This window comes from Triticum aestivum, chromosome 6A (assembly GCF_018294505.1).
Source record: "Triticum aestivum cultivar Chinese Spring chromosome 6A, IWGSC CS RefSeq v2.1, whole genome shotgun sequence".
In the NCBI taxonomy this organism is placed as follows: Eukaryota; Viridiplantae; Streptophyta; class Magnoliopsida; order Poales; family Poaceae; genus Triticum; species Triticum aestivum.
Window position 1 is genome coordinate 615,225,043 of NC_057809.1, and position 16,130 is coordinate 615,241,172.

Genomic DNA, 16,130 nt, shown 5'->3' on the forward strand with positions numbered 1-16,130 from the left:
GCGACCCGTCAGCGGGTGCTCTCAACTTCCCATCTTTCTTTCGGTTCTCACTGTGCCATCGCATCAACTTGGCATGCTCTTCGTTTCTGAACAGATGTTTCAACCGTGGTATTATAGGAGCATACCACATCACCTTTGCAGGAACCCTCTTCCTGAGGGGCTCGCCGTCAACATCACCGGGGTCATCTCGTCTGATCTTATACCGCAACGCACCGCATACCGGGCATGCGTTCAGATCCTTGTATGCACCGCGGTAGAGGATGCAGTCATTAGGGCATGCATGTATCTTCTCCAGCTCCAATCCTAGAGGGCATACGACCTTCTTTGCTGCGTATGTACTGTCGGGCAATTCGTTATCCTTTGGAAGCTTCTTCTTCAATATTTTCAGTAGCTTCTCAAATCCTTTGTCAGCCACAGCATTCTCTGCCTTCCACTGCAACAATTCCAGTACGGTACCGAGCTTTGTGTTGCCATCTTCGCAATTGGGGTATAACCCTTTTTTGTGATCCTCTAACATGCGATCGAACTTCAGCTTCTCCTTTTGACTAATGCATTGCGTCCTTGCATCGACAATGACCCGGCGGAGATCATCATCATCGGGCACATCGTCTGGTTCCTCTTGATCTTCAGCAGCTTCACCCGTGGCAGCATCATTGGGCACATCATCGTCTGGTTCCTCTTGATCTTCACCATCTCCCCCCGTTGCAGCATCACCGTATTCAGGGGGCACATAGTTGTCATCGTACTCTTCTTCTTCGCCATCTTCCATCATAACCCCTATTTCTCCGTGCCTCGTCCAAACATTATAGTGTGGCATGAAACCCTTGTAAAGCAGGTGGGAGTGAAGGATTTTCCGGTTAGAGTAAGACCTCGTATTCCCACATTCAGTGCATGGACAACACATAAAACCATTCTGCTTGTTTGCCTCAGCCGCATCGAGAAACTCATGCACGCCCTTAATGTACTCGCGGGTGTGTCTGTCACCGTACATCCATTGCCGGTTCATCTGCGTGCGTTATATATAATTAAGTGTCCAAATTAATAGAAGTTCATCATCACATTAAAACCAAAGTGCATACATAGTTCTCATCTAACAACATATAGCTCTCCAGAGCATCTAATTAATTAAACCATACATTGAAACTATGTAAAACATTTCAATGCGAAAACAAATGCGATCATAATCGCAACCAAGGTAACAATTGATCCAACGGCATAATGATACCAAGCCTCGGTATGAATGGAATATTTTCTAATCTTTCTAATCTTCAAGCGCATTGCATCCATCTTGATCTTGTGATCATCGACGACATCCGCAACATGCAACTCCAATATCATCTTCTCCTCCTCAATTTTTTTTATTTTTTCCTTCAACAAATTGTTTTCCTCTTCAACTAAATTTAACCTCTCGACAAGGTCGGTTGGCATTTCCGATTCACATACATCCTAGATAAATAAAATCTATGTCACGTTGGTCGGCATAATTTTCATAAACAATAAATGAACCAATAGTTATAAAGATAATATACATACCATATCCGAATCATAGACAGGACGAGGGCCGACGGGGGCGGATACCAAAACCATCGCACTATATAAGATGCAATAATAAATGTAAGAAAATGATACAAGTATCTATCTAAACATACAAGTAAGAATATTTTTCCTTTCAGAAAGAAGATAAGAATAAGAGGCTCACCACGGTGGTGTCGGTGATGAGATCGGCGCGGGTGATCGACGGCGCTGAAGACGGGGACGGGGCGTGACGGACCGCTAAATCTAGACAAATCTCGAGGAAAATGGAGCTTGGAGGTCGAGCTTCGAGAGGAGAAAGCTTAAGTAGTGTGGCTCGGGCATTCCATCGAACACCTCATGTGCATAGGAGGTGAGCTAGAGCACCACAAAGGCCTCTCCCCCTCGGCCAGAAAAAACAAAGCACTGTGCTCTGCTCTTGCGCGAGGGGGTATATATAGGCAATTCATTGGTCCCGGTTCGTGGCATGAACCAGGACTAAAGGGGAGCCTTTGGTCCCGGTTCAAGCCACCAACCGGGACCAATGGTGGTGGGCCAGGAGGGAGGCCCTTTGTTCCCGGTTCGTCCCACCAACCGGGACCAAAAGGTCCAGACGAACCGGGACCAATGGCCCACGTGGCCCAGCCGGCCCCCTGGGCTCACGAACTGGGACCAATGCCCACATTGGTCCCGGTTCAAGACTGAACCGGGACTAATGGGCTGAGGCGGCCTGGACCATAGCCCCTTTTTCTACTAGTGTTCATATTGCATGAATTTATCTCTCTACATCATGTCATCTTGCTTAAGGCGTTACTCTGTTTTTAACTTAATACTCTAGATACATGCTGGATAGCGGTCGATGAGTGGAGTAATAGTAGTAGATGCAGAATCGTTTCGGTCTACTTGTCACGGACGTGATGCCTATATACATGATCATGCCTAGATATTCTCATAACTATGCTCAATTCTGTCAATTGCTCAACAGTAATTTGTTCACCCACCGTAGAATACTTATGCTCTTGAGAGAAGCCACTAGTGAAACCTATGGCCCCTGGGTCTATTCTCATCATATCAATCTCCATCACTTTAATCTTGTTTTGCTTTTTACTTTGCCTTTACTTTTTTACTTTGCATCTTTATATCAAAAATACCAAAAATATTATATCTATCAGGTCTCACTCTCGTAAGTGACCGTGAAGGGATTGAAAACCCCTAATCGCGTTGGTTGCGAGTAGCTATCGTTTTGTGCAGGTACGAGGGACTTGAGCGTGGCCTCCTACTGGATTGATACCTTGGTTCTCAAAAACTGAGGGAAATACTTACACTACTCTGCTGCATCATCCCTTCCTCTTCGGGGAAAACCAACGCAAGCTCAAGACGTAGCAATGCTAAGGTATACAATAGGACTCATAAACAACATAACATACTTTATAGAACCTATGACTGAGGCATAGGGAATGACTTATCATTCTCTTCCTATTTTCTGCTGTGGTCGGGTTTTGAGTCTTTACTCAACTTCACACCTGGCAACACAGGCAAGAACTCCTTCTTTGACTGTTCCATTTTGAACTACTTCGAAATCTTGTAAAGGTATGTATTCATTGAAATAACTTATCAAGCGTCTTGATCTATCTCTATAGATCTTGATGCTCAATGTGTAAGCAGCTTCATCGAGGTCTTTCTTTGAAAAAAATCCTTTCAAACACTCCTTTATGCTTTGCAGAATAATTCTACATTATCTCCGATCAACAATATGGCATTCACATATACTTATCAGAAATGTTGTAGTGCTCCCACTCACCTTTTTGTAAATACAGGCTTCACCGCAAGTCTGTATAAAACTATATGCTTTGATCAACTTATCAAAGCGTATATTCCAACTCCGAGATGCTTGCACTAGTCCATAGATGGATCGCTGGAGCTTGCATATTTTGTTAGCACCTTTAGGATTGACAAAACCTTCTGGTTGCATCATATACAACTCTACTTAAATAAATCCATTAAGGAATGTAGTTTTGTTTATCCATTTGCCAGATTTCATAAAATGCGGCAATTGCTAACATGATTCGGACATACTTAAGCATAGATATGAGTGAGAAACTCTCATCGCAGTCAACACCTTGAACTTGTCGAAAAACCTTTTGCGACAATTCTAGCTTTGTAGATAGTAACACTACTATCAGCGTCCGTCTTCCTCTTGAAGATCCATTTATTCTTAATGACTCACCGATCATCGGGCAAGTCAATCAAAGTCCATACTTTATTCTTATACATGGATCCAATCTCAGATTTCATGGCCTCAAGCCATTTCGCGGAATCTGGGCTCATCATTGTTTCCTCATAGTTCGTAGGTTCGTCATGGTCAATTAACATGACATCCAGAACAGGATTACCATACCACTCTAGTGCGGATCTTACTCTGGTTGACCTACGAGGTTCGGTAGTAACTTGATCTGAAGTTACATGATCATCATCATTAGCTTCCTCACTAATTGGTGTAGGAGTCACAGAAACAGATTTCTGTGATGATCTACTTTCCAATAAGGGAGCAGGTACAGTTACCTCATCAAGTTCTACTTTCCTCCCACTCACTTCTTTCGAGAGAAACTCCTTCTCTAGAAAGGATCCATTCTCAGCAACGAATGTCTTGTCTTCGGATCTGTGATAGAAGGTGTACCCAACTGTCTCCTTTGGGTATCCTATGAAGACACATTTCTCCGATTTGGGTTTGAACTTATCAGGATGAAACTTTTTCTTATAAGCATCGTAACCCCAAATTTTGAGAAACGACAACTTTGGTTTCTTGCCAAACCACTACGGTGTCGTCTCAACGGATTTAGATGGTGCCCTTTTTAACGTGAATACACCTGTCTCTAATGCATAACCCAAAAAATATAGTGGTTAATCGGTAAGAAACATCATAGATTGCACTATATCCAATAATAGTATGGTTATGACATTCAGGCACACCATTATGCTGCGGTGTTCCAGGTGGCATGAGTAGTGAAACTATTTCACATTGTTTTAACTGAAGGCCAAACTCGTAACTCAAATATTTTACTTCTGCGATCATATCGTAGAAACTTTTATTTTTGTTACGATGATTCTCCACTTCACTCTGAAATTCTTTGAACTTCTCAAATGTTTCAGACTTGTGTTTCATCAAGTAGATATACCCATATCTGCTCAAATCATTTGTAAAGGTCAGAAAATAACGATACCCGCCGCGAGCCTCAACACTCATCAGACTGCATACATCAGTATGTATTATTTCCAATAAGTCAGTTGCTCACTCCATTGTTCCGGAGAATGGAGTCTTAGTCATCTTGCCCATAAGGCATGGTTCGCAAGCATCAATTGATTCATAATCAAGTGATTCCAAAAGCCCATCAACATGGAGTTTCTTCATGCGCTTTACACCAATATGACCTAAACGGCAGTGCCACAAATAAGTTGCACTATCATTATTAACTTTGCATCTTTTGGCTTCAATATTATGAATATGTGTATCACTACGATCGAGATCCAATGAACCATTTTCATTGGGTGTATGACCACAGAATGTTTTATTCATGTAAATAGAACAACAATTAGTCTCTAACTTAATTAAATAACCGTTTTGCAATAAACATGATCAAATCATATTCATGCTCAACGCAAACACCAAATAACATTTATTTTGGTTTAACACTAATCCCGAAAGTATAGGGAGTGTGCGATGGTGATCATATCAATCTTGGAACCACTTCCAACACACATCGTCACTTCACCCTTAACTAGTCTCTATTCATTCTGCAACTCCCGTTTCGAGTTACTACTCTTAGCAACTGAACTAGTATCAAATACTGAGGGGTTGCTATAAACACTAGTAAAGTACACATCAATAACATGTATATCAAATATACCTATGTTCACTTTGCCATCCTTCTTATCCGCCAATTACTTGGGTAGTTCCGCTTCCAGTGATCAGTTCCTTTGCAGTAGAAGCACTCAGTTTCAGGCTTAGGTCCAGACTTGGGTTTTTTCACTTGAGCAGCAACTTGCTTGCCGTTCTTCTTGAAGTTCCCCTTTCTTCCCTTTGTCCCTTTACTTGAAACTAGTGGTTTTGTTTACCATCAACACTTGATGTTTTTCTTGATTTCTACCTTCGTCGATTTCAGCATCACGAAGAGCTTGGGAATCGTTTCCGTTATCCCTTGCATATTATAGTTCATCATGAAGTTCTACTAACTTGGTGATGGTGACTAGAGAATTCTGTCAATCACTATTTTATCTGGAAGATTAACTTCCACTTGATTCAAGCGATTGTAGTACCCAGACAATCTGAGCACATGCTCACTGCTTGAGCTATTCTCCTCCATCTTTTAGCTATAGAACTTGTTGGAGACTTCATACACTACAAAAAAGACACATCCGTGACATTTTGGGCCGAACGAAATTTTTTCTGTCATACATATGACACTTCTATGACGATAATTGTGACAAAACCCGGTATCATCATAGATGTGGTGGGCTCCTACTTCTATGACAAAAAATCATGATAGAAAATGGGCTTTTCGTCCTGGGCGGGCCGGAGACGCAGCTGCATGACATTCTTTGGGCCGTCCATGACAGAAAAAACCGTGGTAGAAGCGAGGGGGAGGAAAATTTCGAGGAGTTCCCGGTTACGGCGGGAGGTCGGGGGCCGAGCGATGCGCGTTTCTCTCGTACACGTATGCGCATGTGTGCGAGGCGTTGGCTCTAACTGAACCCGAGCGAGGCGTTGGGCTCTAACTGAACCTGAGCGATTGCATAGCAGGTTACGCATTACTGAACCCGAGCGATCGATCAATGGCTGTTAACTGAACCCGATCGAGCGATTCCTTCGCTATTGCTGCTAACTGAAGCCGACCGATGGGATGAACAGTGAGCGTTGCGGCGCGGGGGGGGGGGGTTGGATGAATAGTGAGTGGTGGCGTTGCCTCTGGATGAACAGGACCCCGTGGTGTGGTGGAGGGCTGGATGAACAGTAGATGGTGGAGGGGTGCCCGTGGAGGGGTGGATGAACAGGACCCCGTGGTGTGGAGGGCTGGATCACTAGTAGAAAAAGGGTCAAACGTGAAGCACATTAGTGCCGGTTTGTATTTGAGCCGGCACTAATGTGCACATTAGTGCCGGTTCGTGGCGGCGATCAATAGTACCGGTTCGTGGCGAACCTTTAGTACCGGTTCATGCCACGAACCGGTACTAAAGAGGCTGTGTCATCCTGCGGTCAGGCTATGGCCCCACCATCACCATTTAGTGCCGGTTCGTACCACGAACCGGTACTAATGAGCGGTGCCGGTTTACGGCAAGCTGTTTTTAGTCCCACCTCGCCAAGAGAGAGGCAATATGAGCGGTTTATAAGCCGTGAGTGCACAGACAATGACGAAGAGTTGCAATGCTCACCTACATGTTGATTTGCTTCAAGCATTGCGGAATAGTATAGATTGCACTGCGCTATGTGCAGTGGCTTAGTGCAATCTACACTATTCCGAATGGCTTGAAGCAAATTAACCAGCATTGCACCTCTTTTTTTATTTTTAATAACTTATTTAAACTCCGGACTTCTTTTGTGTTCAGTATGCAGCATTTAAAGCTTGTTATGCCTCAAGGTTGTTGTGGTTTGGAAATTATGGATTTGACAACCATGAATCATAGCTTTTTGTGTAAGTGACTTGGGAAACTCAAGTTTGGCAAACTCTATTGACTAGTAGAAAAACGGTCAAATGTGAAGCACATTATAGTGCTGGTTTGAATTTGAGCCGGCACGAATGTGACCATTAGTGCCGATTCCAACGGCTAGGCGGGCTGCTACCATTAGTACCGGTTTGTTGCCAATCTTTAGCACCGGTTCGTGGCACGAACCGATACTAATGTGCATCCCACCAATTAGGAAGAATCACACGGATCATGTGTTTCTTTCTAGCTCTTGTGAGTCGTTGGATCAAGGGTGTGTTTCTTCCTATCTCATGTGAGTCGTTGGATCGAAACTATCACAATCACTTTGTGAGCCAGACGACCCTATATATAGCCCATCTCTCGCCTTCGTCCCTGCATAAGTCTTTCAGTTCATCGACTACATACATCTACCAGTTCATCGACTGCATACATCTACCAGTTCATCGACTGAATACAAATCATTCGTATTCGCCATCATACGCCCAACCATACATTCGATATGCATATATATGCATCACGAGCCACGGTAGGGCTGTATGATGGCGATACCGATTGGTTTGTTCTAGATCCGACATAAAAGGTTTGATACAACTTCTTTTTTGTGACATAAGATCTAACATTGTTGCTTCTAGTAGTTCTCTTGATTCCACTAACGATTCTCTTAGCCAAGTTACACTTGAGCAAGAAAATAGCTTATTGAAGGGAAGAATCAAGGTGTTGGTTTTGAACGAAAGTTCAATGCCAATGGAGTTGAGTGGGAAGAAGATCAATACCCCAAAGACAAAGTTTGTTCCTCAACAAGAGAAGTATCCTACTTCCTTCAAGGGGACACAAGCTCAAGATGATCTTCTACATGTTGATTAGCTTCAAGCCTTGCGGAATAGCATAGATTGCACTGAGCTATGTGCAGTGCAGTCTACACTAGTCCGAATGGCTTGAAGCAAATTAACCAGCATTGCACCTCTTTTTTATTTTTAATAACTTATTTAAACTCCGGACTTCTTTTGTGTTCAGTATGCAGCATTTAAAGCTTGTTATGCCTCAAGGTTGTTGTGGTTTGGAAATTATGGATTTGACAACCATGAATCATAGCTTTTTGTGTAAGTGACTTGGGAAACTCAAGTTTGGCAAACTCTATTGACTAGTAGAAAAACGGTCAAATGTGAACTCTGTTACATGGCCACACTTCAATGTTTTTTAAACTTATTTGAACTCCGGACTTCTTTTGTGTTCAGTATGCAGCATTTAAAGCGACGTCATCAATATCCAACATGTTCTGACATCATTTGTTGTTTTTCGGTCATTTACCTAGCTAATTGTTTAGAGAGCTAAATGACCGTGAAATTGAAAATCAGTACAAAATGAATCGTGAAAATGTTGAAACTTGGCATGGTATCATCATATCACCCGCATAGCATGCGCGAAAGAGTAGAGAGGGTCACGGCAAAAACTGGACGCACTTCGTGTACAAACTGGACCTACTCTTTCCGAGTATCAGGGTTTCGGACGAGAACTCATCTGTTACATGGCCACTTCAATGTTTTTTATACTTATTTGAACTCCGGACTTCTTTTGTGTTCAGTATGCAGCATTTAAAGCGACTTCATCAATTTTCAACATGTTCTGACATCATTTGTTGTTTTTCGGTCATTTACCTAATTGTTTAGAGAGCTAAATGACCGTGAAATTGAAAATCACTACAAAATGAATCCTGAAAATGTTGAAACTTGGCATGGTATCATCGTATCACCCGCATAGCATGCGCGAAAGAGTAGAGAGGGTCATGGCAAAAACTGGACGCACTTCGTGTACAAACTGAACAAACTCTTTCCGAGTATCAGGGTTTCGGACTATGCAAAAATAAGTAATGCAGAAAATAAAAGAACTATACAAAAAAATTACTCAAAAATAAATAGAAGAAAATAAATAATGCAGAAAAAACTATATAAAAACTACTCAAAAATAAATAAATAAAAATAAGTAATGCAGAAAAGAAAAAACTATATAGCAAATTTGTTGGCGCACTGCCCTGTGCGTCTACCAGACCTAGGGTGTGTAAATGCAGGCCCAGAAGGGCCAGCAGACTCACAGGGCAGCGCGCCCTAATTAATTAGGCCTAGAAGCCTGCTATATAGAGGAGTTCGAAGAGGTAGCCGCGGCTGGGTTTATAAACCAGTGCGGCTGCCCTTCGCCGGGCGAGGTGGGACTAAATTTTGGGGTGGTAGCGCAAACTCTAAATACAGCAAAAAACAACTAAATGAAAAAAGCCCACCTACTGGGCCACAGCGGCCTGCATACGACTAGAAACCCAACCTGTTGTTGGGCCAGGATGCAGGCCCGCAAGCCCAATAGGCCCCACAGGGCAGAGTAGCAGAGGTAGGCCCAGAAGGCCTGCTTTAGAGAGGAGCTCGAGACTGCAGCGGCGGCGGGGCTTATAAGCAGGTGCGAGTGCCCCTCGGCTAGCGAGGTGGGACTAAACTTTTGTGCACCGCGGGTGGCAGCGCACCCCCTTTAGTACCGGTTCGTGGCTCCAACCGGTACTAAAGGGGGGGGTCTTTAGTACCGGTTCGTGCCACGAACCGGTACTAAAGGCCAATCCTATATATACAGCACGTACGGAAATTTCAGTTTCAACTCGCCACTTCGTCTCCAACCTCCGCCGCGCGCGGCGCTCGATCCCATCGTCGCCGTCCGTCGTCATCGTCGCTGTCCCCGCCGCCGCCCGTCGTCGTCGTCGTCTCGCGCGCTGCCGCCCCGAACGCCACCGCCGTCCGTCGTCATCGCCGCGGCCGTACGTCTCTCTCTCGCTCCCGGCCGCACACACATACACACACATACACACACACATACACACACACAACGCCGGCGCCCCCGCCCCGTACGCCGGCGCCCCCGCTCGTAGTACGGGGCGGCGACACCGCACACACACACACACACACACACACACACACACATATACCACACATGCACACATCACACGCATACACATATACACACATACGTACACACATATACGTATATATACACACATGCATACACACACATACACACACACAATTTTTTTTTTACTTATTTTCTGTTTTTTAGAAAAGTTAATTAGATGATCGAATGTTAGATTAATGTCGAATGTTAGATATGAATTAGCTAGCTAGATAGAAAAATTGTCGAACTAGAGATTAGAACTAGCTAGTTGAATAATTAATATAACTAGTTTATTTTTAATAAGGAAATTTAGGTATATGAGATTAGAACTAGTTGAATAATTAATATAATTAACTAGTTTATTTTTAATAAGGAAATTTAGGTATATGAGATTAATTAGAACTAGTTGAATAATTAATATAACTAGTTTATTCTTAGTAAGAAAATTTAGGTATATGAGATTAGAACTAGTTGAATAATTAATATAACTAGTTTATTTTTAGTAAGAAAATTTAGGTATATGAGATTAGAACTAGTTGAATAATTAATATAACTAGTTTATTTTTAGTAAGAAAATTTAGGTATATGAGATTAGAACTAGTTGAATAATTAATATAACTAGTTTATTCTTAGTAAGAAAATTTAGGTATATGAGTTAGAACTAGTTGAATAATTATATAACTAGTTTATTTTTAGTAAGAAAATTTAGGTATATGAGATTAGAACTAGTTGAATAATTATATAACTAGTTTATTTTTAGTAAGAAAATTTAGGTATATAGAAAATTTAGGTATATAATTATTATTTGTTAATGAATTAGATAGAAAAGTTAAATATATAGTAATGTCAATTGAATATATAGTTAGATATATTAATGTCAAATGTTAGATGAATATATATATATATTTGGCTAGATATATGTGTTTAATGTTTCACCTATATGAACATAGGAAATGTCATCTGACGACGAAAAAGATTTTATTATGTGCGAACACTGTGAAGACCAGCGCGGCCTGTGCGACCAAAATTTCCTTGTTGATGGTAGGCGCTTCAGCATCAAGCTGGATGAGACATTCGAAGTTGATACAGTAAGTCACTTTGTCAATTATTATTTGAATGCAAAACTTATGCTTCATTTGCTTCAACTTATAATTTTAAATTTTCACTATTCTACTAGCGCATCCCCTGCCATGCAAGAATTTTTGTCTTGGATAAGATAGGTTTCAGTGCTATAGATGATATGGAGGTAAAGAGAGTTTACTTGAAGACGCAACATGGTTATACTTTCAACGTCAAATTATATAATGGAGACACATACACCCATTTTGAATGCAAAACTTGGCAAGCACTATGCAAGGCTTATGCATTTGAGCCTGATATGGTTATCACCTTTGATATTCGTCCGGAAGATGATATTGAAGGTAATATAGACATCTGGGTCGATGTGCAAATGCCTCCAGTTCTACCATTTGGTGAGTTTTTCTCAACCATGCATGCATATGTTTATGTCTTTCGTACAGTTTATTCAAAAATAGTTGACAACTATTTTGTATTGTCAGCTTATTTCGGTTCAAGCAAACATGTCCGGCGTTTGGTAGACAGGACCTACTACTGCCCCGGGGCTCAACTAAACTGCGAGGAGATAAGTCATTATGTTTCATGGCTTGAGGATCTTAATACTGTCAAGACAAATTTTTTCCCTACACTTAGAAATGTTAGTACTCAAAATGTGCGACCAATGGTGATCGTATTGAACTACGGTCACATCTATAATCAAAAGATGGTAAGATTTTAAATATTTGTCCTTAATTTAGTGCATCTTTGGCATACATTATTTTTGAAGCTAAACTTTCATTGCTTAGTATATTAATTACTATACGATGTTGTTCAACAGGGACTTCCGATGACAGTTGTGCCCCAGTGGATCGAGACAAAAGGTCGCATGTCAATGGTTAGCTTACGACCAAGATTTCCTACATTGCACATGAGTGAATTCAGGATTTCTAAAAGCGAAGAATGCTTAATAGTGAAAGATTGGAGCAAAATTGTTAACGATCGCAGAGAAGTACTAGGGGGCAGTACGGAGAAGCGCAACCCAAGATTAGGAGACAGATTCATCTGCATGCTCCAGTATGATGAATCAGGAGAGCTATACATGTTCTATGCTATTCTACCTGAGAGGGAGCAACAGGATCAGTAGCTACTCTTCATGCTCTTAATTAGTACTTGTCTCATGGATCCGTGTCCTGAACTTCGATGTTGGTGATGATTATGGTGAACTTGATGATATCTCTTTGCTTCTGTTACAAAGTGAATGTTTCCTCTTTAAGCTAGCCAACATTGATGATGAATTACATAGCTAGCGGTAATGACTATGATGATTAAATAGTGGTAATTAGACGACCACGATGATTTTTAGCTAGCTAGAGTTTATTTATTTATTAATATGCGATGATGATGATGATGACGACTACAACTCATTATAACATAAAACAATCGTAAATTAAATTGATAACACAAATTAAATTGAAAATACAGAATAAAACAAAAACCCACAACCATTTAGTACCGGTTGGTTTTACCAACCGGTACTAAAGGGCTCCCGGCCCCCGGAGCTGGCTCGTGCCACGTGGTACCCCTTTAGCACCGGTTCGTGCTGAACCGGTACTAAAGGGGGGGGCCTTTAGTGCCGAAATAATAGTGCCGGTTCCATAACCGGCACTAAAGGCCCTTCCGAGCCGGTGCTATTGCCCGGTTTTCTACTAGTGGATGAACAGTAGACGGTGGAGGGGTGGTTGAACAGGACCCCGTGGTGTGGAGGGCTGGATAAACAGTAGACGGTGGAGGGGTGCCCGTGGAGGGGTGGTTGAACAGGAGCCCGTGGTGTGGAGGGCTGGATGAATAGTAGACGGTGGAGGGGTGGTTGAACAGTAGCCGGTGGAGTAGCGCGTGGTGGAGGCTGGATGAATAGGAGCCCGTGGAGGCTGGATGAACGGGAGCCCATGGAGGCTGGAGGAGGTCGACGGTGGAGATGAATAGTATCCTGTGGAGTCCCGTTTTGCGGTACGCCACACCCCTCCCGATGAACAGGACCCCTGTTTCGACCGTAGCGCTCCAATATAAGTCCGTTTCGTCCGTTTTGCGGTACGCCACACCCCTCCTGATCAACAGGACCCCCGTTTTGACTGTAGGAGGTCCGTTTCCTCCATTTTGCGGTATGCCAGACCCCTTCCGATGAACAGGACCCCGTTTCGAACGTGGCCGGTCGAACACAAGGCTGTTTCCTCCGTTCTGCGGTACGCCAGGCCTCGTTTCCATCGCATGTTCCGTCCAAGCCCTCCCGATGAACACGACGCATTCCGTTGCCTCCCCACGAACACGACGACGACGCTGTTTCTCCGTTCCTACCCAGCCATGTACACGAGCATTGGCCGTACGTATGCGCGAGTAGGCGTTCGAGACCCCGCCCGTATGTACACATACGTGGCCGTATTTTCTTTCTTGCACACCGGCCGCTGTACGTACGTGTACATACTACGTGCGCGCCTCTACTACGACACATGCGCGCCTCTACATCGACCAGTATATATGTACGTACATGTTCGCGACCAGAATGACAGCGCTACATACGCTTCGACCAGGTGGGTCCCGACTGTCAGGCACTTCCTTGCGTGCGAAGATGTAGCTGGTGGGTCCCAGCAGTTAGGGGGGCGAAATACGGTGGCCCGTCCGGTGGGTCCCCGCTGTCATGTGGAGGAATAATTATTTTGCACGTAATAAGGAGGCACTTCCTTGCTGCGGCCGTGGACCTAGCTGTCAGCCTCTCCATGTACAGTCCACGTCCGATGGAAGCCGTTCCTTGACCACGTTGACCACGCCGCGCCGAGAGCACCAGGGCGGTGGACGACGGCGAGGCCTAGGAAGGGGACGACGCGGAGCTGGGGAAGACGCGGCAGTGGATGCCCACGCGTAGAGGAGTACGAGGGTTCACTGGTTCGCTGCGGTGTGAGGCTGTCATCGCTGCAGAATAACAGGGGGTGTGGGTGAGTAGAGGGATGGCCTGGCCAGCGGTGGGAGTAGTAGGGGGCGGTGAGGCCTCCGCCGCATCGCAGCCGGCCACGGGAGGCAGGAGCACGAGGCACGACCGACGCTGGTTTGGGCAGCTAGAGCAAGAAGACCAGAGGTTGAAGAAGCACTACGACCGTTGGATGGACATCGTACGATCACTGGAGCTAGAATCATGCATATTGACTAAGTTGATAAAGCCCTCCGTCCCCGTCAACTTAGTAGGCCCACAAGATAGCCTCCCACCAAGGTGGGTCCTAGCTATCAGGGGGTATTCATTTTTTTGAGCGTAATAAGGAGGCACTTCCTTGCGTGTGAAGATATAGCTGGTGGGTCCGAGCTGTTAGCGGCGGTAACTTTTTTTCGCGAAATACAGAGGCCCTTTCGGTGGGTCACTGATGTCAGGTGGAGGAATCATTATTTTGCGCGTAATAAGGAGGCATTTCCTTGCGTGCGGCCGTGGACCCAGCTGTCGGCCTCTCCACGTACAGTCCACTTCAGATGCATGTCGGTCGTTGATAATTGTCTATTGACTCTAGTGCAAGTGGGAGACTGTTGGAAATATGCCCTAGAGGCAATAATAAAATGGTTATTATTATATTTCTTTGTTCATGATAATTGTCTATTGTTCATGCTATAATTGTGTTATCCGGAAATCGTAATACATGTGTGAATACATAGACCACAACACGTCCCTAGTGAGCCTCTAGTTAACTAGCTCGTTGATCAAAAGATAGTCATGGTTTCCTGACTATGGACATTAGATGTCATTGATAACGGGATCACATCATTAGGAGAATGATGTGATGGACAAGACCCAATCCTAAAGCATAGCTCAAAGATCGTGTAGTTCGTCTGCTGTAGCTTTTCTGAATGTCAAGTATCATTTCCTTAGACCATGAGATTGTGCGACTCCCGGATATCGTAGGAGTGCCTTGGGTGTGCCAAACGTCACAACATAACTAGGTGACTATAAAGGTACATTACAGGTATCTCCGAAAGTGTCTGTTGGGTTGGCATGAATCGAGACTGGGATTTGTCACTCCGTATGACCGAGAGGTATCTCTGGGCCCACTCGGTAATGCATCATCATAATGAGCTCAATGTGATCAAGTGGTTGATCCCGGGATCATGCATTACGGTATGAGTAAAGTGACTTGTCGGTAATGAGACTGAACAAGGTATTGGGATAACGACGATCGAGTCTCGGGCAAGTAACATACCGATTGACAAAGGGAATTGTATACGGATTGATTGAATCCTCGACATCGTGGTTCATCCGATGAGATCATCGTGGAGCATGTGGGAGCCAACATGGGTATCCAGATCCCGCTGTTGGTTATTGACCGGAGAGGCTTCTCGGTCATGTCAGCATGTCTCCCGAACCCGTAGGGTCTACACACTTAAGGTTCGGTGACGCTAGGGTTGTAGAGATATTAGCATACGGTAACCCGAAAGTTGTTCGGAGTCCCGGATGAGATCCTGTACATCATGAGGAGTTCCGGAATGGTCCGGAGGTAAAGATTTATATATAGGAAGTCCAGTTTCGGGGGTCACCGGTATTGTATCGGGACCACCGGAAGGTTCCCGGGGGTCCACCGGGTGGGGCCACCTATCCCGGAGGGCCCCATGGGCTGAAGTGGAGGGGAACCAGCCCCTAGTGGGCTGGTGCGCCCCCCCTTGGGCCTCCCCCTGCGCCTAGGGTTAGAAACCCTAGGGGTGGTGGCGCCACCCTTGCCTTGGGGGGCAAGGCACCCCCTTGGCCGCCGCCCCCCTAGGAGATTGGATCTCCTAGGGCCGCCCCTCCTAGGCACCCTATATATAGTGGGGGGAGGGCTGCACAACCAAGCCCCTGGCCTCTCCCTCTCCCTCCCGTGACACTCCTCTGTATCCTTGCGCTTGGCGAAGCCCTGCTGAGATCACCGTTGCTT